At 48.6% G+C, this 26,846-nt stretch overlaps 9 non-coding genes across 9 annotated transcripts; all 9 read right to left on the bottom strand.

The window, feature by feature from the left end:
• Positions 1-666: 666 nt before the first annotated feature.
• On the bottom strand, positions 667-738 carry TRNAE-CUC (transfer RNA glutamic acid (anticodon CUC)). Its single transcript has one exon. It is a non-coding gene; the product is annotated as a tRNA-Glu (tRNA).
• A 3,115-nt stretch (positions 739-3,853) lies between these two features.
• Positions 3,854-3,925, bottom strand: TRNAE-CUC (transfer RNA glutamic acid (anticodon CUC)). Its single transcript has one exon. It is a non-coding gene; the product is annotated as a tRNA-Glu (tRNA).
• A 3,111-nt stretch (positions 3,926-7,036) lies between these two features.
• TRNAE-CUC (transfer RNA glutamic acid (anticodon CUC)) lies at positions 7,037-7,108 on the bottom strand. The gene has a single exon. It is a non-coding gene; the product is annotated as a tRNA-Glu (tRNA).
• A 3,110-nt stretch (positions 7,109-10,218) lies between these two features.
• TRNAE-CUC (transfer RNA glutamic acid (anticodon CUC)) lies at positions 10,219-10,290 on the bottom strand. The gene has a single exon. It is a non-coding gene; the product is annotated as a tRNA-Glu (tRNA).
• Positions 10,291-13,408: 3,118 nt separating this feature from the next.
• Positions 13,409-13,480, bottom strand: TRNAE-CUC (transfer RNA glutamic acid (anticodon CUC)). Its single transcript has one exon. It is a non-coding gene; the product is annotated as a tRNA-Glu (tRNA).
• Positions 13,481-16,596: 3,116 nt separating this feature from the next.
• Positions 16,597-16,668, bottom strand: TRNAE-CUC (transfer RNA glutamic acid (anticodon CUC)). The gene has a single exon. It is a non-coding gene; the product is annotated as a tRNA-Glu (tRNA).
• A 3,111-nt stretch (positions 16,669-19,779) lies between these two features.
• TRNAE-CUC (transfer RNA glutamic acid (anticodon CUC)) lies at positions 19,780-19,851 on the bottom strand. The gene has a single exon. It is a non-coding gene; the product is annotated as a tRNA-Glu (tRNA).
• A 3,107-nt stretch (positions 19,852-22,958) lies between these two features.
• TRNAE-CUC (transfer RNA glutamic acid (anticodon CUC)) lies at positions 22,959-23,030 on the bottom strand. The gene has a single exon. It is a non-coding gene; the product is annotated as a tRNA-Glu (tRNA).
• A 3,118-nt stretch (positions 23,031-26,148) lies between these two features.
• On the bottom strand, positions 26,149-26,220 carry TRNAE-CUC (transfer RNA glutamic acid (anticodon CUC)). Its single transcript has one exon. It is a non-coding gene; the product is annotated as a tRNA-Glu (tRNA).
• Positions 26,221-26,846: the final 626 nt, after the last annotated feature.

Here is a 26,846-nt window from a genome sequence, read left to right as displayed (position 1 = left end):
GCGCGGCCAAGGCTATCCTCCCCTGAGGCTCCTGAAGGGACAGCTGGCGCCTGAAGTAAGGAGTGGCCTTCTGACCGAAGTCACCTGAGGCAGGTGCCCGCCGTCAGAGGCCTTATGGGGCAGGGGCTAAAGGGACATTTTAAGTCCAGCCAGAAGGCAGAAGGTTTGGTCTGTGCTGTCCTGGGGCAGGACTTCCTCCTTAGTAGGGCTGCCACCTGGCTGTGTTTTTTGAACTACCTCGTCTGTACGTTTAATTCCAGGCTGGTAAAAATATTGAGAAAAGCTGTGAAATTCAGGTTCTAAGAAAGGAGGCAACCCCAATCTTATACACACTGCGCTGACACTTACAAAGGGTATTCCTGGTGCAGCAGGGAAATGTGCCCCCTGGAGACATCTTGCAGTCACTATGTGGACAAGCAAGAGCTCTGGAGCTCTCAGCTGATCACAGCAAGATGGAGTGCTTTCAGATGTTATTTGGAGTGAAAAAAAGAGCTGTGAGAAAGCAGTGTGATATTGTGAGAAAAGTCAATAAAAGAAGAACTAGTGGTAATGAAGCATTTGTAATTGAAAGGTTTCCTAATGTGTTTGAATCCATGAAAAGTGTAAAATGAAAGGTTTCCTATAAGAAATGTAAGTGTAGAAGTAAAAAGTGTAAGGAACTGCGTGTTCCCTGACCGGGAATCGAACCCGGGCCGCGGCGGTGAGAGCGCCGAATCCTAACCACTAGACCACCAGGGAGCAGGCACAGGTCGTCCACCACCACCCAATATAGAAACAAGAACTGGTCAGCAGGCTACTCAGGATCCCATTTCCTATTACAGGAAAATTAAAGCAGACATGCAAGGACACACCATTTTCAGGCACAGCATGAAGAAAGAAATTGACTGCACCTCAAATGCACTCACAACTCTTCACACTTTACAGCTCTCCAAGACCTAGCACACCCTCATAAGACATCCCATCCTTCAGCAGTAATAGCACTTACACACTTAACTAGCAGGAAAATTCAGAAGTACAATTAAAGGGACGATCAGTGCTTCTTCTCAGAGCCCCGATAGGAGGGCAGCTCTTAGCTTTCCCAGGACAACGCAGGCATCTCCAGCTCTACATGTGCAGGCTTTTACTTAAGGTGCTGGGACCTTCACTCCTCTTTTACAATGCTGTGTATAGAACTACGAGTCCCACAATGCAGTGTAACACATGACCTGCTGTCGATAGTCATGGAAGAACCTCGGAACTAGAAAAGCTCTGATGAGATTAGTGGGTGGGCACGTCCGGGTCACTGCTTGTTTTCCTTTCTCAGTGTGTCTGTAAATTATACAACTTTACACTTTATCTAAAGATAAAAGGTTTCACCTTCCTATAAAACAATTCCTCCTTCAGAGTGTGCCCCAACATTTCATTTACTTAGTGTGAGAAAACAAAATAGCTTAAATGCATTTTTTTTATCATGCAGTACTTTCCTTTTTATCTCATGAAAAATCCTTGATTCCACCTTTCCTTTTTCAAGGAAGTAGGCAGGAAGTTTAAATGAAAAGGGAGAAATGGTTGTGAAAAAGAGTCTTAGGTCCAAATTGTGGGTGCTAGATTTTGAAAGGTACTTGATGGCATGAATAAATGTTTCGATTTGGAGGAGGTGTGTGGATGAAAGAAAAATGGGCGTACTCTGTAGTATGAGTGTGAGATTGTAAACGGTATTTGAAGTAAATATTGATTGCTGGTGCTCTGAAAATGTAGGTTTAAGCCTTTAAAAGAAGAGGCAGTTTCCCAGTTGGGGAATTGAACCCCAGTCTCCCAGGTCCCAGGCAGGGACACTCTCCACTATACTAAGTAGGAAGAGATATTTTTGTGTGTGCTGAGCAGCTCCTTCTTCTGTCCAACCCGCCCTCTCTGTGCCAAGCGTCTGAGTTTTTCCATTTCTCACTTCCTTCCCACCCACACGGGGGGGCAGAGCTGGCTTAAGGATGCTGCAACTGTTGCACTCGCACTGCTCGCTCACATGCACGGGGGCACCCACCTCGGGGGGGGGGGGCGCTCTGCTTAGTCTCAACTTAACATTTAATACAACCTGCTGCAGAGTTCCTTCCCTTTACAGATTTCAGGCAACAATCAAAATGGCAACACAACTCTTCTCATTAATCTTCCTGCCAGAGAGAGCCCAGATTTTTGCCTGCTAGCAGCAGGGCCGGCTGTAGCCCTGGTGGCTGGAAGACAGTCTTTTTTGGCACCCCCCCAACCCCCTTCACTCCATCACCACCTACTCGGATTCACTCACTGCCACCTGCCAAATGTGCCCCTCATCTATCCATAGCCCCTCTCACATAGATTAGATTTGTTTTAAAGAGCTGGATAGCTGCTTGACTATCCAGACAGCTCTCCACATTAGATATGGTTCTGTTCTTTGCGTCAGGCACATGAACCCTCTACGCTATTTTATATCTAGTCAAAGCTGCCTCTGGACAAAACCACCAACTCTCTCTCTAGCAGGAACGGTAATCACAAGAGGTATCTTGGCATTTTATTTGCTTTCTGTAGTTTGGACACACAAGGAACTTTCCAGCATGAGCTTTTAAATCGCAAGTTTCGTAAGTTATTGCTAAACACAGCGCCCCCCGAGGTCAGCAACTCCAATCCTGGTCAGCACCCGGTGCGGCCGCACTGCTCGCACCTCCCTAAACCCGGCCCTGAGTGGCAGTTTTGCATCGCCATGAAATTGTCATGCCGTTGAGGTCAGTGTGTGACGTGGCCAAGGCTATCCTATTTGAGGACTCCAGGAGAGACAGCTGCTCCCTTAATGAAGGAGTGGCCTTCTGACTGAAGTCACCTGAGGCAGGGGCCCACTGTCAGAGGCCTTATGGGGCAGGGACCCGCTGCAACTCCTGGCTTGCCCCATGCAACCCCTGGAGAACCCTAAATGACATCCATGTAAGTGCCTACTGTCGAGGTCAGCAAGGTCAGTGTGTGGCTCGGCCCAGGCTATCCTATCTGAGGTCTCCTGAAGGGACAGCTGCCACCTTAAAGAAGGAGTGGCGTTCTGACTGGCGCCAACTGAGGTAGGGGCCCGCTGTCAGAGGCCATATGGGGGAGGGGCCCGCTGCGACATCTGGCTTGCCCCTTGCGACCCCTGGTGACCCCTAGGTGACATCCATGCGAGCGCTTGCCGTCAAGGTCAGCGTGTGGCACGGCCAAGGCTATCCTCCCCTGAGGCTCCTGAAGGGACAGCTGGCGCCTGAAGTAAGGAGTGGCCTTCTGACCGAAGTCACCTGAGGCAGGTGCCCGCCGTCAGAGGCCTTATGGGGCAGGGGCTAAAGGGACATTTTAAGTCCAGCCAGAATGCAGAAGGTTTGGTCTGTGCTGTCCTGGGGCAGGACTTCCTCCTTAGTAGGGCTGCCACCTGGCTGTGTTTTTTGAACTACCTCGTCTGTACGTTTAATTCCAGGCTGGTAAAAATATTGAGAAAAGCTGTGAAATTCAGGTTCTAAGAAAGGAGGCAACCCCAATCTTATACACACTGCGCTGACACTTACAAAGGGTATTCCTGGTGCAGCAGGGAAATGTGCCCCCTGGAGACATCTTGCAGTCACTATGTGGACAAGCAAGAGCTCTGGAGCTCTGGAGCTCTCAGCTGATCACAGCAAGATGGAGTGCTTTCAGATGTTATTTGGAGTGAAAAAAAGAGCTGTGAGAAAGCTGTGTGATATTGTGAGAAAAGTCAATTAAAGAAGAACTAGTGGTAATGAAGCATTTGTAATTGAAAGGTTTCCTAATGTGTTTGAATCCATGAAAAGTGTAAAATGAAAGGTTTCCTATAAGAAATGTAAGTGTAGAAGTAAAAAGTGTAAGGAACTGCGCGTTCCCTGACCGGGAATCGAACCCGGGCCGCGGCGGTGAGAGCGCCGAATCCTAACCACTAGACCACCAGGGAGCAGGCACAGGTCGTCCACCACCACCCAATATAGAAACAAGAACTGGTCAGCAGGCTACTCAGGATCCCATTTCCTATTACAGGAAAATTAAATCAGACATGCAAGGACACACCATTTTCAGGCACAGCATGAAGAAAGAAATTGACTGCACCTCAAATGCACTCACAACTCTTCACACTTTACAGCTCTCCAAGACCTAGCACACCCTCATAAGACATCCCATCCTTCAGCAGTAATAGCACTTACACACTTAACTAGCAGGAAAATTCAGAAGTACAATTAAAGGGACGATCAGTGCTTCTTCTCAGAGCCCCGATAGGAGGGCAGCTCTTAGCTTTCCCAGGTCAACGCAGGCATCTCCAGCTCTACATGTGCAGGCTTTTACTTAAGGTGCTGGGACCTGCACTCCTCTTTTACAATGCTGTGTATAGAACTACGAGTCCCACAATGCAGTGTAACACATGACCTGCTGTCGATAGTCATGGAAGAACCTCGGAACTAGAAAAGCTCTGATGAGATTAGTGGGTGGGCACGTCCGGGTCACTGCTTGTTTTCCTTTCTCAGTGTGTCTGTAAATTATACAACTTTACACTTTATCTAAAGATAAAAGGTTTCACCTTCCTATAAAACAATTCCTCCTTCAGAGTGTGCCCCAACATTTCATTTACTTAGTGTGAGAAAACAAAATAGCTTAAATGCATTTTTTTTATCATGCAGTACTTTCCTTTTTATCTCATGAAAAATCCTTGATTCCACCTTTCCTTTTTCAAGGAAGTAGGCAGGAAGTTTAAATGAAAAGGGAGAAATGGTTGTGAAAAAGAGTCTTAGGTCCAAATTGTGGGTGCTAGATTTTGAAAGGTACTTGATGGCATGAATAAATGTTTCGATTTGGAGGAGGTGTGTGGATGAAAGAAAAATGGGCGTACTCTGTAGTATGAGTGTGAGATTGTAAACGGTATTTGAAGTAAATATTGATTGCTGGTGCTCTGAAAATGTAGGTTTAAGCCTTTAAAAGAAGAGGCAGTTTCCCAGTTGGGGAATTGAACCCCAGTCTCCCAGGTCCCAGGCAGGGACACTCTCCACTATACTAAGTAGGAAGAGATATTTTTGTGCGTGCTGAGCAGCTCCTTCTTCTGTCCAACCCGCCCTCTCTGTGCCAAGCGTCTGAGTTTTTCCATTTCTCACTTCCTTCCCACCCACACGGGGGGGCAGAGCTGGCTTAAGGATGCTGCAACTGTTGCACTCGCACTGCTCGCTCACATGCACGGGGGCACCCACCTCAGGGGGGAGGGGGGGGGCGCTCTGCTTAGTCTCAACTTAACATTTAATACAACCTGCTGCAGAGTTCCTTCCCTTTACAGATTTCAGGCAACAATCAAAATGGCAACACAACTCTTCTCATTAATCTTCCTGCCAGAGAGAGCTCAGATTTTTGCCTGCTAGCAGCAGGGCCGGCTGTAGCCCTGGTGGCTGGAAGACAGTCTTTTTTGGCACCCCCCAACCCCCTTCACTCCATCACCACCTACTCGGATTCACTCACTGCCACCCGCCAAATGTGCCCCTCATCTATCCATAGCCCCTCTCACATAGATTAGATTTGTTTTAAAGAGCTGGATAGCTGCTTGACTATCCAGACAGCTGTCCACATTAGATATGGTTCTGTTCTTTGCGTCAGGCACATGAACCCTCTACGCTATTTTATATCTAGTCAAAGCTGCCTCTGGACAAAACCACCAACTCTCTCCCTAGCAGGAACGGTAATCACAAGAGGTATCTTGGCATTTTATTTGCTTTCTGTAGTTTGGACACACAAGGAACTTTCCAGCATGAGCTTTTAAATCGCAAGTTTCGTAAGTTATTGCTAAACACAGCGCCCCCCGAGGTCAGCAACTCCAATCCTGGTCAGCACCCGGTGCGGCCGCACTGCTCGCACCTCCCTAAACCCGGCCCTGAGTGGCAGTTTTGCATCGCCATGAAATTGTCATGCCGTTGAGGTCAGTGTGTGACGTGGCCAAGGCTATCCTATTTGAGGACTCCGGGAGAGACAGCTGCTCCCTTAATGAAGGAGTGGCCTTCTGACTGAAGTCACCTGAGGCAGGGGCCCACTGTCAGAGGCCTTATGGGGCAGGGACCCGCTGCAACTCCTGGCTTGCCCCATGCAACCCCTGGAGAACCCTAAATGACATCCATGTAAGTGCCTACTGTCGAGGTCAGCAAGGTCAGTGTGTGGCTCGGCCCAGGCTATCCTATCTGAGGTCTCCTGAAGTGACAGCTGCCACCTTAAAGAAGGAGTGGCGTTCTGACTGGCGCCAACTGAGGTAGGGGCCCGCTGTCAGAGGCCATATGGGGGAGGGGCCCGCTGCGACATCTGGCTTGCCCCTTGCGACCCCTGGTGACCCCTAGGTGACATCCATGCGAGCGCTTGCCGTCAAGGTCAGCGTGTGGCGCGGCCAAGGCTATCCTCCCCTGAGGCTCCTGAAGGGACAGCTGGCGCCTGAAGTAAGGAGTGGCCTTCTGACCGAAGTCACCTGAGGCAGGTGCCCGCCGTCAGAGGCCTTATGGGGCAGGGGCTAAAGGGACATTTTAAGTCCAGCCAGAAGGCAGAAGGTTTGGTCTGTGCTGTCCTGGGGCAGGACTTCCTCCTTAGTAGGGCTGCCACCTGGCTGTGTTTTTTGAACTACCTCGTCTGTACGTTTAATTCCAGGCTGGTAAAAATATTGAGAAAAGCTGTGAAATTCAGGTTCTAAGAAAGGAGGCAACCCCAATCTTATACACACTGCGCTGACACTTACAAAGGGTATTCCTGGTGCAGCAGGGAAATGTGCCCCCTGGAGACATCTTGCAGTCACTATGTGGACAAGCAAGAGCTCTGGAGCTCTCAGCTGATCACAGCAAGATGGAGTGCTTTCAGATGTTATTTGGAGTGAAAAAAAGAGCTGTGAGAAAGCAGTGTGATATTGTGAGAAAAGTCAATAAAAGAAGAACTAGTGGTAATGAAGCATTTGTAATTGAAAGGTTTCCTAATGTGTTTGAATCCATGAAAAGTGTAAAATGAAAGGTTTCCTATAAGAAATGTAAGTGTAGAAGTAAAAAGTGTAAGGAACTGCGCGTTCCCTGACCGGGAATCGAACCCGGGCCGCGGCGGTGAGAGCGCCGAATCCTAACCACTAGACCACCAGGGAGCAGGCACAGGTCATCCACCACCACCCAATATAGAAACAAGAACTGGTCAGCAGGCTACTCAGGATCCCATTTCCTATTACAGGAAAATTAAAGCAGACATGCAAGGACACACCATTTTCAGGCACAGCATGAAGAAAGAAATTGACTGCACCTCAAATGCACTCACAACTCTTCACACTTTACAGCTCTCCAAGACCTAGCACACCCTCATAAGACATCCCATCCTTCAGCAGTAATAGCACTTACACACTTAACTAGCAGGAAAATTCAGAAGTACAATTAAAGGGACGATCAGTGCTTCTTCTCAGAGCCCCGATAGGAGGGCAGCTCTTAGCTTTCCCAGGACAACGCAGGCATCTCCAGCTCTACATGTGCAGGCTTTTACTTAAGGTGCTGGGACCTTCACTCCTCTTTTACAATGCTGTGTATAGAACTACGAGTCCCACAATGCAGTGTAACACATGACCTGCTGTCGATAGTCATGGAAGAACCTCGGAACTAGAAAAGCTCTGATGAGATTAGTGGGTGGGCACGTCCGGGTCACTGCTTGTTTTCCTTTCTCAGTGTGTCTGTAAATTATACAACTTTACACTTTATCTAAAGATAAAAGGTTTCACCTTCCTATAAAACAATTCCTCCTTCAGAGTGTGCCCCAACATTTCATTTACTTAGTGTGAGAAAACAAAATAGCTTAAATGCATTTTTTTTATCATGCAGTACTTTCCTTTTTATCTCATGAAAAATCCTTGATTCCACCTTTCCTTTTTCAAGGAAGTAGGCAGGAAGTTTAAATGAAAAGGGAGAAATGGTTGTGAAAAAGAGTCTTAGGTCCAAATTGTGGGTGCTAGATTTTGAAAGGTACTTGATGGCATGAATAAATGTTTCGATTTGGAGGAGGTGTGTGGATGAAAGAAAAATGGGCGTACTCTGTAGTATGAGTGTGAGATTGTAAACGGTATTTGAAGTAAATATTGATTGCTGGTGCTCTGAAAATGTAGGTTTAAGCCTTTAAAAGAAGAGGCAGTTTCCAAGTGGGGGAATTGAACCCCAGTCTCCCAGGCAGGGACACTCTCCACTATACTAAGTAGGAAGAGATATTTTTGTGTGTGCTGAGCAGCTCCTTCTTCTGTCCAACCCGCCCTCTCTGTGCCAAGCGTCTGAGTTTTTCCATTTCTCACTTCCTTCCCACCCACACGGGGGGGCAGAGCTGGCTTAAGGATGCTGCAACTGTTGCACTCGCACTGCTCGCTCACATGCACGGGGGCACCCACCTCAGGGGGGGGGGGGGCGCTCTGCTTAGTCTCAACTTAACATTTAATACAACCTGCTGCAGAGTTCCTTCCCTTTACAGATTTCAGGCAACAATCAAAATGGCAACACAACTCTTCTCATTAATCTTCCTGCCAGAGAGAGCCCAGATTTTTGCCTGCTAGCAGCAGGGCCGGCTGTAGCCCTGGTGGCTGGAAGACAGTCTTTTTTGGCACCCCCCCAACCCCCTTCACTCCATCACCACCTACTCGGATTCACTCACTGCCACCTGCCAAATGTGCCCCTCATCTATCCATAGCCCCTCTCACATAGATTAGATTTGTTTTAAAGAGCTGGATAGCTGCTTGACTATCCAGACAGCTCTCCACATTAGATATGGTTCTGTTCTTTGCGTCAGGCACATGAACCCTCTACGCTATTTTATATCTAGTCAAAGCTGCCTCTGGACAAAACCACCAACTCTCTCCCTAGCAGGAACGGTAATCACAAGAGGTATCTTGGCATTTTATTTGCTTTCTGTAGTTTGGACACACAAGGAACTTTCCAGCATGAGCTTTTAAATCGCAAGTTTCGTAAGTTATTGCTAAACACAGCGCCCCCCGAGGTCAGCAACTCCAATCCTGGTCAGCACCCGGTGCGGCCGCACTGCTCGCACCTCCCTAAACCCGGCCCTGAGTGGCAGTTTTGCATCGCCATGAAATTGTCATGCCGTTGAGGTCAGTGTGTGACGTGGCCAAGGCTATCCTATTTGAGGACTCCGGGAGAGACAGCTGCTCCCTTAATGAAGGAGTGGCCTTCTGACTGAAGTCACCTGAGGCAGGGGCCCACTGTCAGAGGCCTTATGGGGCAGGGACCCGCTGCAACTCCTGGCTTGCCCCATGCAACCCCTGGAGAACCCTAAATGACATCCATGTAAGTGCCTACTGTCGAGGTCAGCAAGGTCAGTGTGTGGCTCGGCCCAGGCTATCCTATCTGAGGTCTCCTGAAGGGACAGCTGCCACCTTAAAGAAGGAGTGGCGTTCTGACTGGCGCCAACTGAGGTAGGGGCCCGCTGTCAGAGGCCATATGGGGGAGGGGCCCGCTGCGACATCTGGCTTGCCCCTTGCGACCCCTGGTGACCCCTAGGTGACATCCATGCGAGCGCTTGCCGTCAAGGTCAGCGTGTGGCACGGCCAAGGCTATCCTCCCCTGAGGCTCCTGAAGGGACAGCTGGCGCCTGAAGTAAGGAGTGGCCTTCTGACCGAAGTCACCTGAGGCAGGTGCCCGCCGTCAGAGGCCTTATGGGGCAGGGGCTAAAGGGACATTTTAAGTCCAGCCAGAAGGCAGAAGGTTTGGTCTGTGCTGTCCTGGGGCAGGACTTCCTCCTTAGTAGGGCTGCCACCTGGCTGTGTTTTTTGAACTACCTCGTCTGTACGTTTAATTCCAGGCTGGTAAAAATATTGAGAAAAGCTGTGAAATTCAGGTTCTAAGAAAGGAGGCAACCCCAATCTTATACACACTGCGCTGACACTTACAAAGGGTATTCCTGGTGCAGCAGGGAAATGTGCCCCCTGGAGACATCTTGCAGTCACTATGTGGACAAGCAAGAGCTCTGGAGCTCTGGAGCTCTCAGCTGATCACAGCAAGATGGAGTGCTTTCAGATGTTATTTGGAGTGAAAAAAAGAGCTGTGAGAAAGCTGTGTGATATTGTGAGAAAAGTCAATTAAAGAAGAACTAGTGGTAATGAAGCATTTGTAATTGAAAGGTTTCCTAATGTGTTTGAATCCATGAAAAGTGTAAAATGAAAGGTTTCCTATAAGAAATGTAAGTGTAGAAGTAAAAAGTGTAAGGAACTTCGCGTTCCCTGACCGGGAATCGAACCCGGGCCGCGGCGGTGAGAGCGCCGAATCCTAACCACTAGACCACCAGGGAGCAGGCACAGGTCATCCACCACCACCCAATATAGAAACAAGAACTGGTCAGCAGGCTACTCAGGATCCCATTTCCTATTACAGGAAAATTAAAGCAGACATGCAAGGACACACCATTTTCAGGCACAGCATGAAGAAAGAAATTGACTGCACCTCAAATGCACTCACAACTCTTCACACTTTACAGCTCTCCAAGACCTAGCACACCCTCATAAGACATCCCATCCTTCAGCAGTAATAGCACTTACACACTTAACTAGCAGGAAAATTCAGAAGTACAATTAAAGGGACGATCAGTGCTTCTTCTCAGAGCCCCGATAGGAGGGCAGCTCTTAGCTTTCCCAGGTCAACGCAGGCATCTCCAGCTCTACATGTGCAGGCTTTTACTTAAGGTGCTGGGACCTGCACTCCTCTTTTACAATGCTGTGTATAGAACTACGAGTCCCACAATGCAGTGTAACACATGACCTGCTGTCGATAGTCATGGAAGAACCTCGGAACTAGAAAAGCTCTGATGAGATTAGTGGGTGGGCACGTCCGGGTCAATGCTTGTTTTCCTTTCTCAGTGTGTCTGTAAATTATACAACTTTACACTTTATCTAAAGATAAAAGGTTTCACCTTCCTATAAAACAATTCCTCCTTCAGAGTGTGCCCCAACATTTCATTTACTTAGTGTGAGAAAACAAAATAGCTTAAATGCATTTTTTTTATCATGCAGTACTTTCCTTTTTATCTCATGAAAAATCCTTGATTCCACCTTTCCTTTTTCAAGGAAGTAGGCAGGAAGTTTAAATGAAAAGGGAGAAATGGTTGTGAAAAAGAGTCTTAGGTCCAAATTGTGGGTGCTAGATTTTGAAAGGTACTTGATGGCATGAATAAATGTTTCGATTTGGAGGAGGTGTGTGGATGAAAGAAAAATGGGCGTACTCTGTAGTATGAGTGTGAGATTGTAAACGGTATTTGAAGTAAATATTGATTGCTGGTGCTCTGAAAATGTAGGTTTAAGCCTTTAAAAGAAGAGGCAGTTTCCCAGTTGGGGAATTGAACCCCAGTCTCCCAGGTCCCAGGCAGGGACACTCTCCACTATACTAAGTAGGAAGAGATATTTTTGTGTGTGCTGAGCAGCTCCTTCTTCTGTCCAACCCGCCCTCTCTGTGCCAAGCGTCTGAGTTTTTCCATTTCTCACTTCCTTCCCACCCACACGGGGGGCAGAGCTGGCTTAAGGATGCTGCAACTGTTGCACTCGCACTGCTCGATCACATGCACGGGGGCACCCACCTCAGGGGGGGGGGGGGGGGCGCTCTGCTTAGTCTCAACTTAACATTTAATACAACCTGCTGCAGAGTTCCTTCCCTTTACAGATTTCAGGCAACAATCAAAATGGCAACACAACTCTTCTCATTAATCTTCCTGCCAGAGAGAGCCCAGATTTTTGCCTGCTAGCAGCAGGGCCGGCTGTAGCCCTGGTGGCTGGAAGACAGTCTTTTTTGGCACCCCCCAACCCCCTTCACTCCATCACCACCTACTCGGATTCACTCACTGCCACCCGCCAAATGTGCCCCTCATCTATCCATAGCCCCTCTCACATAGATTAGATTTGTTTTAAAGAGCTGGATAGCTGCTTGACTATCCAGACAGCTCTCCACATTAGATATGGTTCTGTTCTTTGCGTCAGGCACATGAACCCTCTACGCTATTTTATATCTAGTCAAAGCTGCCTCTGGACAAAACCACCAACTCTCTCCCTAGCAGGAACGGTAATCACAAGAGGTATCTTGGCATTTTATTTGCTTTCTGTAGTTTGGACACACAAGGAACTTTCCAGCATGAGCTTTTAAATCGCAAGTTTCGTAAGTTATTGCTAAACACAGCGCCCCCCGAGGTCAGCAACTCCAATCCTGGTCAGCACCCGGTGCGGCCGCACTGCTCGCACCTCCCTAAACCCGGCCCTGAGTGGCAGTTTTGCATCGCCATGAAATTGTCATGCCGTTGAGGTCAGTGTGTGACGTGGCCAAGGCTATCCTATTTGAGGACTCCGGGAGAGACAGCTGCTCCCTTAATGAAGGAGTGGCCTTCTGACTGAAGTCACCTGAGGCAGGGGCCCACTGTCAGAGGCCTTATGGGGCAGGGACCCGCTGCAACTCCTGGCTTGCCCCATGCAACCCCTGGAGAACCCTAAATGACATCCATGTAAGTGCCTACTGTCGAGGTCAGCAAGGTCAGTGTGTGGCTCGGCCCAGGCTATCCTATCTGAGGTCTCCTGAAGGGACAGCTGCCACCTTAAAGAAGGAGTGGCGTTCTGACTGGCGCCAACTGAGGTAGGGGCCCGCTGTCAGAGGCCATATGGGGGAGGGGCCCGCTGCGACATCTGGCTTGCCCCTTGCGACCCCTGGTGACCCCTAGGTGACATCCATGCGAGCGCTTGCCGTCAAGGTCAGCGTGTGGCGCGGCCAAGGCTATCCTCCCCTGAGGCTCCTGAAGGGACAGCTGGCGCCTGAAGTAAGAAGTGGCCTTCTGACCGAAGTCACCTGAGGCAGGTGCCCGCCGTCAGAGGCCTTATGGGGCAGGGGCTAAAGGGACATTTTAAGTCCAGCCAGAAGGCAGAAGGTTTGGTCTGTGCTGTCCTGGGGCAGGACTTCCTCCTTAGTAGGGCTGCCACCTGGCTGTGTTTTTTGAACTACCTCGTCTGTACGTTTAATTCCAGGCTGGTAAAAATATTGAGAAAAGCTGTGAAATTCAGGTTCTAAGAAAGGAGGCAACCCCAATCTTATACACACTGCGCTGACACTTACAAAGGGTATTCCTGGTGCAGCAGGGAAATGTGCCCCCTGGAGACATCTTGCAGTCACTATGTGGACAAGCAAGAGCTCTGGAGCTCTGGAGCTCTCAGCTGATCACAGCAAGATGGAGTGCTTTCAGATGTTATTTGGAGTGAAAAAAAGAGCTGTGAGAAAGCTGTGTGATATTGTGAGAAAAGTCAATTAAAGAAGAACTAGTGGTAATGAAGCATTTGTAATTGAAAGGTTTCCTAATGTGTTTGAATCCATGAAAAGTGTAAAATGAAAGGTTTCCTATAAGAAATGTAAGTGTAGAAGTAAAAAGTGTAAGGAACTGCGCGTTCCCTGACCGGGAATCGAACCCGGGCCGCGGCGGTGAGAGCGCCGAATCCTAACCACTAGACCACCAGGGAGCAGGCACAGGTCGTCCACCACCACCCAATATAGAAACAAGAACTGGTCAGCAGGCTACTCAGGATCTCATTTCCTATAACAGGAAAATTAAAGCAGACATGCAAGGACACACCATTTTCAGGCACAGCATGAAGAAAGAAATTGACTGCACCTCAAATGCACTCACAACTCTTCACACTTTACAGCTCTCCAAGACCTAGCACACCCTCATAAGACATCCCATCCTTCAGCAGTAATAGCACTTACACACTTAACTAGCAGGAAAATTCAGAAGTACAATTAAAGGGACGATCAGTGCTTCTTCTCAGAGCCCCGATAGGAGGGCAGCTCTTAGCTTTCCCAGGACAACGCAGGCATCTCCAGCTCTACATGTGCAGGCTTTTACTTAAGGTGCTGGGACCTTCACTCCTCTTTTACAATGCTGTGTATAGAACTACGAGTCCCACAATGCAGTGTAACACATGACCTGCTGTCGATAGTCATGGAAGAACCTCGGAACTAGAAAAGCTCTGATGAGATTAGTGGGTGGGCACGTCCGGGTCACTGCTTGTTTTCCTTTCTCAGTGTGTCTGTAAATTATACAACTTTACACTTTATCTAAAGATAAAAGGTTTCACCTTCCTATAAAACAATTCCTCCTTCAGAGTGTGCCCCAACATTTCATTTACTTAGTGTGAGAAAACAAAATAGCTTAAATGCATTTTTTTTATCATGCAGTACTTTCCTTTTTATCTCATGAAAAATCCTTGATTCCACCTTTCCTTTTTCAAGGAAGTAGGCAGGAAGTTTAAATGAAAAGGGAGAAATGGTTGTGAAAAAGAGTCTTAGGTCCAAATTGTGGGTGCTAGATTTTGAAAGGTACTTGATGGCATGAATAAATGTTTCGATTTGGAGGAGGTGTGTGGATGAAAGAAAAATGGGCGTACTCTGTAGTATGAGTGTGAGATTGTAAACGGTATTTGAAGTAAATATTGATTGCTGGTGCTCTGAAAATGTAGGTTTAAGCCTTTAAAAGAAGAGGCAGTTTCCAAGTGGGGGAATTGAACCCCAGTCTCCCAGGCAGGGACACTCTCCACTATACTAAGTAGGAAGAGATATTTTTGTGTGTGCTGAGCAGCTCCTTCTTCTGTCCAACCCGCCCTCTCTGTGCCAAGCGTCTGAGTTTTTCCATTTCTCACTTCCTTCCCACCCACACGGGGGGGGCAGAGCTGGCTTAAGGATGCTGCAACTGTTGCACTCGCACTGCTCGCTCACATGCACGGGGGCACCCACCTCAGGTGGGGGGGGGGGGGGGCGCTCTGCTTAGTCTCAACTTAACATTTAATACAACCTGCTGCAGAGTTCCTTCCCTTTACAGATTTCAGGCAACAATCAAAATGGCAACACAACTCTTCTCATTAATCTTCCTGCCAGAGAGAGCCCAGATTTTTGCCTGCTAGCAGCAGGGCCGGCTGTAGCCCTGGTGGCTGGAAGACAGTCTTTTTTGGCACCCCCCCAACCCCCTTCACTCCATCACCACCTACTCGGATTCACTCACTGCCACCTGCCAAATGTGCCCCTCATCTATCCATAGCCCCTCTCACATAGATTAGATTTGTTTTAAAGAGCTGGATAGCTGCTTGACTATCCAGACAGCTCTCCACATTAGATATGGTTCTGTTCTTTGCGTCAGGCACATGAACCCTCTACGCTATTTTATATCTAGTCAAAGCTGCCTCTGGACAAAACCACCAACTCTCTCTCTAGCAGGAACGGTAATCACAAGAGGTATCTTGGCATTTTATTTGCTTTCTGTAGTTTGGACACACAAGGAACTTTCCAGCATGAGCTTTTAAATCGCAAGTTTCGTAAGTTATTGCTAAACACAGCGCCCCCCGAGGTCAGCAACTCCAATCCTGGTCAGCACCCGGTGCGGCCGCACTGCTCGCACCTCCCTAAACCCGGCCCTGAGTGGCAGTTTTGCATCGCCATGAAATTGTCATGCCGTTGAGGTCAGTGTGTGACGTGGCCAAGGCTATCCTATTTGAGGACTCCAGGAGAGACAGCTGCTCCCTTAATGAAGGAGTGGCCTTCTGACTGAAGTCACCTGAGGCAGGGGCCCACTGTCAGAGGCCTTATGGGGCAGGGACCCGCTGCAACTCCTGGCTTGCCCCATGCAACCCCTGGAGAACCCTAAATGACATCCATGTAAGTGCCTACTGTCGAGGTCAGCAAGGTCAGTGTGTGGCTCGGCCCAGGCTATCCTATCTGAGGTCTCCTGAAGGGACAGCTGCCACCTTAAAGAAGGAGTGGCGTTCTGACTGGCGCCAACTGAGGTAGGGGCCCGCTGTCAGAGGCCATATGGGGGAGGGGCCCGCTGCGACATCTGGCTTGCCCCTTGCGACCCCTGGTGACCCCTAGGTGACATCCATGCGAGCGCTTGCCGTCAAGGTCAGCGTGTGGCACGGCCAAGGCTATCCTCCCCTGAGGCTCCTGAAGGGACAGCTGGCGCCTGAAGTAAGGAGTGGCCTTCTGACCGAAGTCACCTGAGGCAGGTGCCCGCCGTCAGAGGCCTTATGGGGCAGGGGCTAAAGGGACATTTTAAGTCCAGCCAGAATGCAGAAGGTTTGGTCTGTGCTGTCCTGGGGCAGGACTTCCTCCTTAGTAGGGCTGCCACCTGGCTGTGTTTTTTGAACTACCTCGTCTGTACGTTTAATTCCAGGCTGGTAAAAATATTGAGAAAAGCTGTGAAATTCAGGTTCTAAGAAAGGAGGCAACCCCAATCTTATACACACTGCGCTGACACTTACAAAGGGTATTCCTGGTGCAGCAGGGAAATGTGCCCCCTGGAGACATCTTGCAGTCACTATGTGGACAAGCAAGAGCTCTGGAGCTCTGGAGCTCTCAGCTGATCACAGCAAGATGGAGTGCTTTCAGATGTTATTTGGAGTGAAAAAAAGAGCTGTGAGAAAGCTGTGTGATATTGTGAGAAAAGTCAATTAAAGAAGAACTAGTGGTAATGAAGCATTTGTAATTGAAAGGTTTCCTAATGTGTTTGAATCCATGAAAAGTGTAAAATGAAAGGTTTCCTATAAGAAATGTAAGTGTAGAAGTAAAAAGTGTAAGGAACTGCGCGTTCCCTGACCGGGAATCGAACCCGGGCCGCGGCGGTGAGAGCGCCGAATCCTAACCACTAGACCACCAGGGAGCAGGCACAGGTCGTCCACCACCACCCAATATAGAAACAAGAACTGGTCAGCAGGCTACTCAGGATCCCATTTCCTATTACAGGAAAATTAAAGCAGACATGCAAGGACACACCATTTTCAGGCACAGCATGAAGAAAGAAATTGACTGCACCTCAAATGCACTCACAACTCTTCACACTTTACAGCTCTCCAAGACCTAGCACACCCTCATAAGACATCCCATCCTTCAGCAGTAATAGCACTTACACACTTAACTAGCAGGAAAATTCAGAAGTACAATTAAAGGGACGATCAGTGCTTCTTCTCAGAGCCCCGATAGGAGGGCAGCTCTTAGCTTTCCCAGGTCAACGCAGGCATCTCCAGCTCTACATGTGCAGGCTTTTACTTAAGGTGCTGGGACCTGCACTCCTCTTTTACAATGCTGTGTATAGAACTACGAGTCCCACAATGCAGTGTAACACATGACCTGCTGTCGATAGTCATGGAAGAACCTCGGAACTAGAAAAGCTCTGATGAGATTAGTGGGTGGGCACGTCCGGGTCACTGCTTGTTTTCCTTTCTCAGTGTGTCTGTAAATTATACAACTTTACACTTTATCTAAAGATAAAAGGTTTCACCTTCCTATAAAACAATTCCTCCTTCAGAGTGTGCCCCAACATTTCATTTACTTAGTGTGAGAAAACAAAATAGCTTAAATGCATTTTTTTTATCATGCAGTACTTTCCTTTTTATCTCATGAAAAATCCTTGATTCCACCTTTCCTTTTTCAAGGAAGTAGGCACGAAGTTTAAATGAAAAGGGAGAAATGGTTGTGAAAAAGAGTCTTAGGTCCAAATTGTGGGTGCTAGATTTTGAAAGGTACTTGATGGCATGAATAAATGTTTCGATTTGGAGGAGGTGTGTGGATGAAAGAAAAATGGGCGTACTCTGTAGTATGAGTGTGAGATTGTAAACGGTATTTGAAGTAAATATTGATTGCTGGTGCTCTGAAAATGTAGGTTTAAGCCTTTAAAAGAAGAGGCAGTTTCCCAGTTGGGGAATTGAACCCCAGTCTCCCAGGTCCCAGGCAGGGACACTCTCCACTATACTAAGTAGGAAGAGATATTTTTGTGCGTGCTGAGCAGCTCCTTCTTCTGTCCAACCCGCCCTCTCTGTGCCAAGCGTCTGAGTTTTTCCATTTCTCACTTCCTTCCCACCCACACGGGGGGGCAGAGCTGGCTTAAGGATGCTGCAACTGTTGCACTCGCACTGCTCGCTCACATGCACGGGGGCACCCACCTCAGGGGGGAGGGGGGGGGCGCTCTGCTTAGTCTCAACTTAACATTTAATACAACCTGCTGCAGAGTTCCTTCCCTTTACAGATTTCAGGCAACAATCAAAATGGCAACACAACTCTTCTCATTAATCTTCCTGCCAGAGAGAGCTCAGATTTTTGCCTGCTAGCAGCAGGGCCGGCTGTAGCCCTGGTGGCTGGAAGACAGTCTTTTTTGGCACCCCCCAACCCCCTTCACTCCATCACCACCTACTCGGATTCACTCACTGCCACCCGCCAAATGTGCCCCTCATCTATCCATAGCCCCTCTCACATAGATTAGATTTGTTTTAAAGAGCTGGATAGCTGCTTGACTATCCAGACAGCTGTCCACATTAGATATGGTTCTGTTCTTTGCGTCAGGCACATGAACCCTCTACGCTATTTTATATCTAGTCAAAGCTGCCTCTGGACAAAACCACCAACTCTCTCCCTAGCAGGAACGGTAATCACAAGAGGTATCTTGGCATTTTATTTGCTTTCTGTAGTTTGGACACACAAGGAACTTTCCAGCATGAGCTTTTAAATCGCAAGTTTCGTAAGTTATTGCTAAACACAGCGCCCCCCGAGGTCAGCAACTCCAATCCTGGTCAGCACCCGGTGCGGCCGCACTGCTCGCACCTCCCTAAACCCGGCCCTGAGTGGCAGTTTTGCATCGCCATGAAATTGTCATGCCGTTGAGGTCAGTGTGTGACGTGGCCAAGGCTATCCTATTTGAGGACTCCGGGAGAGACAGCTGCTCCCTTAATGAAGGAGTGGCCTTCTGACTGAAGTCACCTGAGGCAGGGGCCCACTGTCAGAGGCCTTATGGGGCAGGGACCCGCTGCAACTCCTGGCTTGCCCCATGCAACCCCTGGAGAACCCTAAATGACATCCATGTAAGTGCCTACTGTCGAGGTCAGCAAGGTCAGTGTGTGGCTCGGCCCAGGCTATCCTATCTGAGGTCTCCTGAAGTGACAGCTGCCACCTTAAAGAAGGAGTGGCGTTCTGACTGGCGCCAACTGAGGTAGGGGCCCGCTGTCAGAGGCCATATGGGGGAGGGGCCCGCTGCGACATCTGGCTTGCCCCTTGCGACCCCTGGTGACCCCTAGGTGACATCCATGCGAGCGCTTGCCGTCAAGGTCAGCGTGTGGCGCGGCCAAGGCTATCCTCCCCTGAGGCTCCTGAAGGGACAGCTGGCGCCTGAAGTAAGGAGTGGCCTTCTGACCGAAGTCACCTGAGGCAGGTGCCCGCCGTCAGAGGCCTTATGGGGCAGGGGCTAAAGGGACATTTTAAGTCCAGCCAGAAGGCAGAAGGTTTGGTCTGTGCTGTCCTGGGGCAGGACTTCCTCCTTAGTAGGGCTGCCACCTGGCTGTGTTTTTTGAACTACCTCGTCTGTACGTTTAATTCCAGGCTGGTAAAAATATTGAGAAAAGCTGTGAAATTCAGGTTCTAAGAAAGGAGGCAACCCCAATCTTATACACACTGCGCTGACACTTACAAAGGGTATTCCTGGTGCAGCAGGGAAATGTGCCCCCTGGAGACATCTTGCAGTCACTATGTGGACAAGCAAGAGCTCTGGAGCTCTCAGCTGATCACAGCAAGATGGAGTGCTTTCAGATGTTATTTGGAGTGAAAAAAAGAGCTGTGAGAAAGCAGTGTGATATTGTGAGAAAAGTCAATAAAAGAAGAACTAGTGGTAATGAAGCATTTGTAATTGAAAGGTTTCCTAATGTGTTTGAATCCATGAAAAGTGTAAAATGAAAGGTTTCCTATAAGAAATGTAAGTGTAGAAGTAAAAAGTGTAAGGAACTGCACGTTCCCTGACCGGGAATCGAACCCGGGCCGCGGCGGTGAGAGCGCCGAATCCTAACCACTAGACCACCAGGGAGCAGGCACAGGTCATCCACCACCACCCAATATAGAAACAAGAACTGGTCAGCAGGCTACTCAGGATCCCATTTCCTATTACAGGAAAATTAAAGCAGACATGCAAGGACACACCATTTTCAGGCACAGCATGAAGAAAGAAATTGACTGCACCTCAAATGCACTCACAACTCTTCACACTTTACAGCTCTCCAAGACCTAGCACACCCTCATAAGACATCCCATCCTTCAGCAGTAATAGCACTTACACACTTAACTAGCAGGAAAATTCAGAAGTACAATTAAAGGGACGATCAGTGCTTCTTCTCAGAGCCCCGATAGGAGGGCAGCTCTTAGCTTTCCCAGGACAACGCAGGCATCTCCAGCTCTACATGTGCAGGCTTTTACTTAAGGTGCTGGGACCTTCACTCCTCTTTTACAATGCTGTGTATAGAACTACGAGTCCCACAATGCAGTGTAACACATGACCTGCTGTCGATAGTCATGGAAGAACCTCGGAACTAGAAAAGCTCTGATGAGATTAGTGGGTGGGCACGTCCGGGTCACTGCTTGTTTTCCTTTCTCAGTGTGTCTGTAAATTATACAACTTTACACTTTATCTAAAGATAAAAGGTTTCACCTTCCTATAAAACAATTCCTCCTTCAGAGTGTGCCCCAACATTTCATTTACTTAGTGTGAGAAAACAAAATAGCTTAAATGCATTTTTTTTATCATGCAGTACTTTCCTTTTTATCTCATGAAAAATCCTTGATTCCACCTTTCCTTTTTCAAGGAAGTAGGCAGGAAGTTTAAATGAAAAGGGAGAAATGGTTGTGAAAAAGAGTCTTAGGTCCAAATTGTGGGTGCTAGATTTTGAAAGGTACTTGATGGCATGAATAAATGTTTCGATTTGGAGGAGGTGTGTGGATGAAAGAAAAATGGGCGTACTCTGTAGTATGAGTGTGAGATTGTAAACGGTATTTGAAGTAAATATTGATTGCTGGTGCTCTGAAAATGTAGGTTTAAGCCTTTAAAAGAAGAGGCAGTTTCCAAGTGGGGGAATTGAACCCCAGTCTCCCAGGCAGGGACACTCTCCACTATACTAAGTAGGAAGAGATATTTTTGTGTGTGCTGAGCAGCTCCTTCTTCTGTCCAACCCGCCCTCTCTGTGCCAAGCGTCTGAGTTTTTCCATTTCTCACTTCCTTCCCACCCACACGGGGGGCAGAGCTGGCTTAAGGATGCTGCAACTGTTGCACTCGCACTGCTCGCTCACATGCACGGGGGCACCCACCTCAGGGGGGGGGGGCGCTCTGCTTAGTCTCAACTTAACATTTAATACAACCTGCTGCAGAGTTCCTTCCCTTTACAGATTTCAGGCAACAATCAAAATGGCAACACAACTCTTCTCATTAATCTTCCTGCCAGAGAGAGCCCAGATTTTTGCCTGCTAGCAGCAGGGCCGGCTGTAGCCCTGGTGGCTGGAAGACAGTCTTTTTTGGCACCCCCCCAACCCCCTTCACTCCATCACCACCTACTCGGATTCACTCACTGCCACCTGCCAAATGTGCCCCTCATCTATCCATAGCCCCTCTCACATAGATTAGATTTGTTTTAAAGAGCTGGATAGCTGCTTGACTATCCAGACAGCTCTCCACATTAGATATGGTTCTGTTCTTTGCGTCAGGCACATGAACCCTCTACGCTATTTTATATCTAGTCAAAGCTGCCTCTGGACAAAACCACCAACTCTCTCCCTAGCAGGAACGGTAATCACAAGAGGTATCTTGGCATTTTATTTGCTTTCTGTAGTTTGGACACACAAGGAACTTTCCAGCATGAGCTTTTAAATCGCAAGTTTCGTAAGTTATTGCTAAACACAGCGCCCCCCGAGGTCAGCAACTCCAATCCTGGTCAGCACCCGGTGCGGCCGCACTGCTCGCACCTCCCTAAACCCGGCCCTGAGTGGCAGTTTTGCATCGCCATGAAATTGTCATGCCGTTGAGGTCAGTGTGTGACGTGGCCAAGGCTATCCTATTTGAGGACTCCGGGAGAGACAGCTGCTCCCTTAATGAAGGAGTGGCCTTCTGACTGAAGTCACCTGAGGCAGGGGCCCACTGTCAGAGGCCTTATGGGGCAGGGACCCGCTGCAACTCCTGGCTTGCCCCATGCAACCCCTGGAGAACCCTAAATGACATCCATGTAAGTGCCTACTGTCGAGGTCAGCAAGGTCAGTGTGTGGCTCGGCCCAGGCTATCCTATCTGAGGTCTCCTGAAGGGACAGCTGCCACCTTAAAGAAGGAGTGGCGTTCTGACTGGCGCCAACTGAGGTAGGGGCCCGCTGTCAGAGGCCATATGGGGGAGGGGCCCGCTGCGACATCTGGCTTGCCCCTTGCGACCCCTGGTGACCCCTAGGTGACATCCATGCGAGCGCTTGCCGTCAAGGTCAGCGTGTGGCACGGCCAAGGCTATCCTCCCCTGAGGCTCCTGAAGGGACAGCTGGCGCCTGAAGTAAGGAGTGGCCTTCTGACCGAAGTCACCTGAGGCAGGTGCCCGCCGTCAGAGGCCTTATGGGGCAGGGGCTAAAGGGACATTTTAAGTCCAGCCAGAAGGCAGAAGGTTTGGTCTGTGCTGTCCTGGGGCAGGACTTCCTCCTTAGTAGGGCTGCCACCTGGCTGTGTTTTTTGAACTACCTCGTCTGTACGTTTAATTCCAGGCTGGTAAAAATATTGAGAAAAGCTGTGAAATTCAGGTTCTAAGAAAGGAGGCAACCCCAATCTTATACACACTGCGCTGACACTTACAAAGGGTATTCCTGGTGCAGCAGGGAAATGTGCCCCCTGGAGACATCTTGCAGTCACTATGTGGACAAGCAAGAGCTCTGGAGCTCTGGAGCTCTCAGCTGATCACAGCAAGATGGAGTGCTTTCAGATGTTATTTGGAGTGAAAAAAAGAGCTGTGAGAAAGCTGTGTGATATTGTGAGAAAAGTCAATTAAAGAAGAACTAGTGGTAATGAAGCATTTGTAATTGAAAGGTTTCCTAATGTGTTTGAATCCATGAAAAGTGTAAAATGAAAGGTTTCCTATAAGAAATGTAAGTGTAGAAGTAAAAAGTGTAAGGAACTTCGCGTTCCCTGACCGGGAATCGAACCCGGGCCGCGGCGGTGAGAGCGCCGAATCCTAACCACTAGACCACCAGGGAGCAGGCACAGGTCATCCACCACCACCCAATATAGAAACAAGAACTGGTCAGCAGGCTACTCAGGATCACATTTCCTATTACAGGAAAATTAAAGCAGACATGCAAGGACACACCATTTTCAGGCACAGCATGAAGAAAGAAATTGACTGCACCTCAAATGCACTCACAACTCTTCACACTTTACAGCTCTCCAAGACCTAGCACACCCTCATAAGACATCCCATCCTTCAGCAGTAATAGCACTTACACACTTAACTAGCAGGAAAATTCAGAAGTACAATTAAAGGGACGATCAGTGCTTCTTCTCAGAGCCCCGATAGGAGGGCAGCTCTTAGCTTTCCCAGGTCAACGCAGGCATCTCCAGCTCTACATGTGCAGGCTTTTACTTAAGGTGCTGGGACCTGCACTCCTCTTTTACAATGCTGTGTATAGAACTACGAGTCCCACAATGCAGTGTAACACATGACCTGCTGTCGATAGTCATGGAAGAACCTCGGAACTAGAAAAGCTCTGATGAGATTAGTGGGTGGGCACGTCCGGGTCAATGCTTGTTTTCCTTTCTCAGTGTGTCTGTAAATTATACAACTTTACACTTTATCTAAAGATAAAAGGTTTCACCTTCCTATAAAACAATTCCTCCTTCAGAGTGTGCCCCAACATTTCATTTACTTAGTGTGAGAAAACAAAATAGCTTAAATGCATTTTTTTTATCATGCAGTACTTTCCTTTTTATCTCATGAAAAATCCTTGATTCCACCTTTCCTTTTTCAAGGAAGTAGGCAGGAAGTTTAAATGAAAAGGGAGAAATGGTTGTGAAAAAGAGTCTTAGGTCCAAATTGTGGGTGCTAGATTTTGAAAGGTACTTGATGGCATGAATAAATGTTTCGATTTGGAGGAGGTGTGTGGATGAAAGAAAAATGGGCGTACTCTGTAGTATGAGTGTGAGATTGTAAACGGTATTTGAAGTAAATATTGATTGCTGGTGCTCTGAAAATGTAGGTTTAAGCCTTTAAAAGAAGAGGCAGTTTCCCAGTTGGGGAATTGAACCCCAGTCTCCCAGGTCCCAGGCAGGGACACTCTCCACTATACTAAGTAGGAAGAGATATTTTTGTGTGTGCTGAGCAGCTCCTTCTTCTGTCCAACCCGCCCTCTCTGTGCCAAGCGTCTGAGTTTTTCCATTTCTCACTTCCTTCCCACCCACACGGGGGGCAGAGCTGGCTTAAGGATGCTGCAACTGTTGCACTCGCACTGCTCGATCACATGCACGGGGGCACCCACCTCAGGGGGGGGGGGGGGGGCGCTCTGCTTAGTCTCAACTTAACATTTAATACAACCTGCTGCAGAGTTCCTTCCCTTTACAGATTTCAGGCAACAATCAAAATGGCAACACAACTCTTCTCATTAATCTTCCTGCCAGAGAGAGCCCAGATTTTTGCCTGCTAGCAGCAGGGCCGGCTGTAGCCCTGGTGGCTGGAAGACAGTCTTTTTTGGCACCCCCCAACCCCCTTCACTCCATCACCACCTACTCGGATTCACTCACTGCCACCCGCCAAATGTGCCCCTCATCTATCCATAGCCCCTCTCACATAGATTAGATTTGTTTTAAAGAGCTGGATAGCTGCTTGACTATCCAGACAGCTCTCCACATTAGATATGGTTCTGTTCTTTGCGTCAGGCACATGAACCCTCTACGCTATTTTATATCTAGTCAAAGCTGCCTCTGGACAAAACCACCAACTCTCTCCCTAGCAGGAACGGTAATCACAAGAGGTATCTTGGCATTTTATTTGCTTTCTGTAGTTTGGACACACAAGGAACTTTCCAGCATGAGCTTTTAAATCGCAAGTTTCGTAAGTTATTGCTAAACACAGCGCCCCCCGAGGTCAGCAACTCCAATCCTGGTCAGCACCCGGTGCGGCCGCACTGCTCGCACCTCCCTAAACCCGGCCCTGAGTGGCAGTTTTGCATCGCCATGAAATTGTCATGCCGTTGAGGTCAGTGTGTGACGTGGCCAAGGCTATCCTATTTGAGGACTCCGGGAGAGACAGCTGCTCCCTTAATGAAGGAGTGGCCTTCTGACTGAAGTTACCTGAAGCAGGGGCCCACTGTCAGAGGCCTTATGGGGCAGGGACCCGCTGCAACTCCTGGCTTGCCCCATGCAACCCCTGGAGAACCCTAAATGACATCCATGTAAGCGCCTACTGTCGAGGTCAGCAAGGTCAGTGTGTGGCTCGGCCCAGGCTATCCTATCTGAGGTCTCCTGAAGGGACAGCTGCCACGTTAAAGAAGGAGTGGCGTTCTGACTGGCGCCAACTGAGGTAGGGGCCCGTTGTCAGAGGCCATATGGGGGAGGGGCCCGCTGCGACATCTGGCTTGCCCCTTGCGACCCCTGGTGACCCCTAGGTGACATCCATGCAAGCGCTTGCCGTCAAGGTCAGCGTGTGGCGCGGCCAAGGCTATCCTCCCCTGAGGCTCCTGAAGGGACAGCTGGCGCCTGAAGTAAGGAGTGGCCTTCTGACCGAAGTCACCTGAGGCAGGTGCCCGCCGTCAGAGGCCTTATGGGGCAGGGGCTAAAGGGACATTTTAAGTCCAGCCAGAAGGCAGAAGGTTTGGTCTGTGCTGTCCTGGGGCAGGACTTCCTCCTTAGTAGGGCTGCCACCTGGCTGTGTTTTTTGAACTACCTCGTCTGTACGTTTAATTCCAGGCTGGTAAAAATATTGAGAAATGCTGTGAAATTCAGGTTCTAAGAAAGGAGGCAACCCCAATCTTATACACACTGCGCTGACACTTACAAAGGGTATTCCTGGTGCAGCAGGGAAATGTGCCCCCTGGAGACATCTTGCAGTCACTATGTGGACAAGCAAGAGCTCTGGAGCTCTGGAGCTCTCAGCTGATCACAGCAAGATGGAGTGCTTTCAGATGTTATTTGGAGTGAAAAAAAGAGCTGTGAGAAAGCTGTGTGATATTGTGAGAAAAGTCAATAAAAGAAGAAGTAGTGTTAATGAAGCATTTGTAATTGAAAGGTTTCCTAATGTGTTTGAATCCATGAAAAGTGTAAAATGAAAGGTTTCCTATAAGAAATGTAAGTGTAGAAGTAAAAAGTGTAAGGAACTTCGCGTTCCCTGACCGGGAATCGAACCCGGGCCGCGGCAGTGAGAGCGCTGAATCCTAACCACTAGACCACCAGGGAGCAGGCGCAGGTCGTCCACCACCACCCAATATAGAAACAAGAACTGGTCAGCAGGCTACTCAGGATCCCATTTCCTATTACAGGAAAATTAAAGCAGACATGCAAGGACACACCATTTTCAGGCACAGCATGAAGAAAGAAATTGACTGCACCTCAAATGCACTCACAACTCTTCACACTTTACAGCTCTCCAAGACCTAGCACACCCTCATAAGACATCCCATCCTTCAGCAGTAATAGCACTTACACACTTAACTAGCAGGAAAATTCAGAAGTACAATTAAAGGGACGATCAGTGCTTCTTCTCAGAGCCCCGATAGGAGGGCAGCTCTTAGCTTTCCCAGGTCAACGCAGGCATCTCCAGCTCTACATGTGCAGGCTTTTACTTAAGGTGCTGGGACCTGCACTCCTCTTTTACAATGCTGTGTATAGAACTACGAGTCCCACAATGCAGTGTAACACATGACCTGCTTTCGATAGTCATGGAAGAACCTCGGAACTAGAAAAGCTCTGATGAGATTAGTGGGTGGGCACGTCCGGGTCACTGCTTGTTTTCCTTTCTCAGTGTGTCTGTAAATTATACAACTTTACACTTTATCTAAAGATAAAAGGTTTCACCTTCCTCT

Source organism: Pleurodeles waltl, unplaced genomic scaffold (genome assembly GCF_031143425.1).
Source record: "Pleurodeles waltl isolate 20211129_DDA unplaced genomic scaffold, aPleWal1.hap1.20221129 scaffold_86, whole genome shotgun sequence".
NCBI classification, from domain to species: Eukaryota; Metazoa; Chordata; class Amphibia; order Caudata; family Salamandridae; genus Pleurodeles; species Pleurodeles waltl.
The sequence above is the reverse complement of the archived record's forward strand: the minus strand, read 5'-3'. Positions and strand labels throughout refer to the sequence as shown.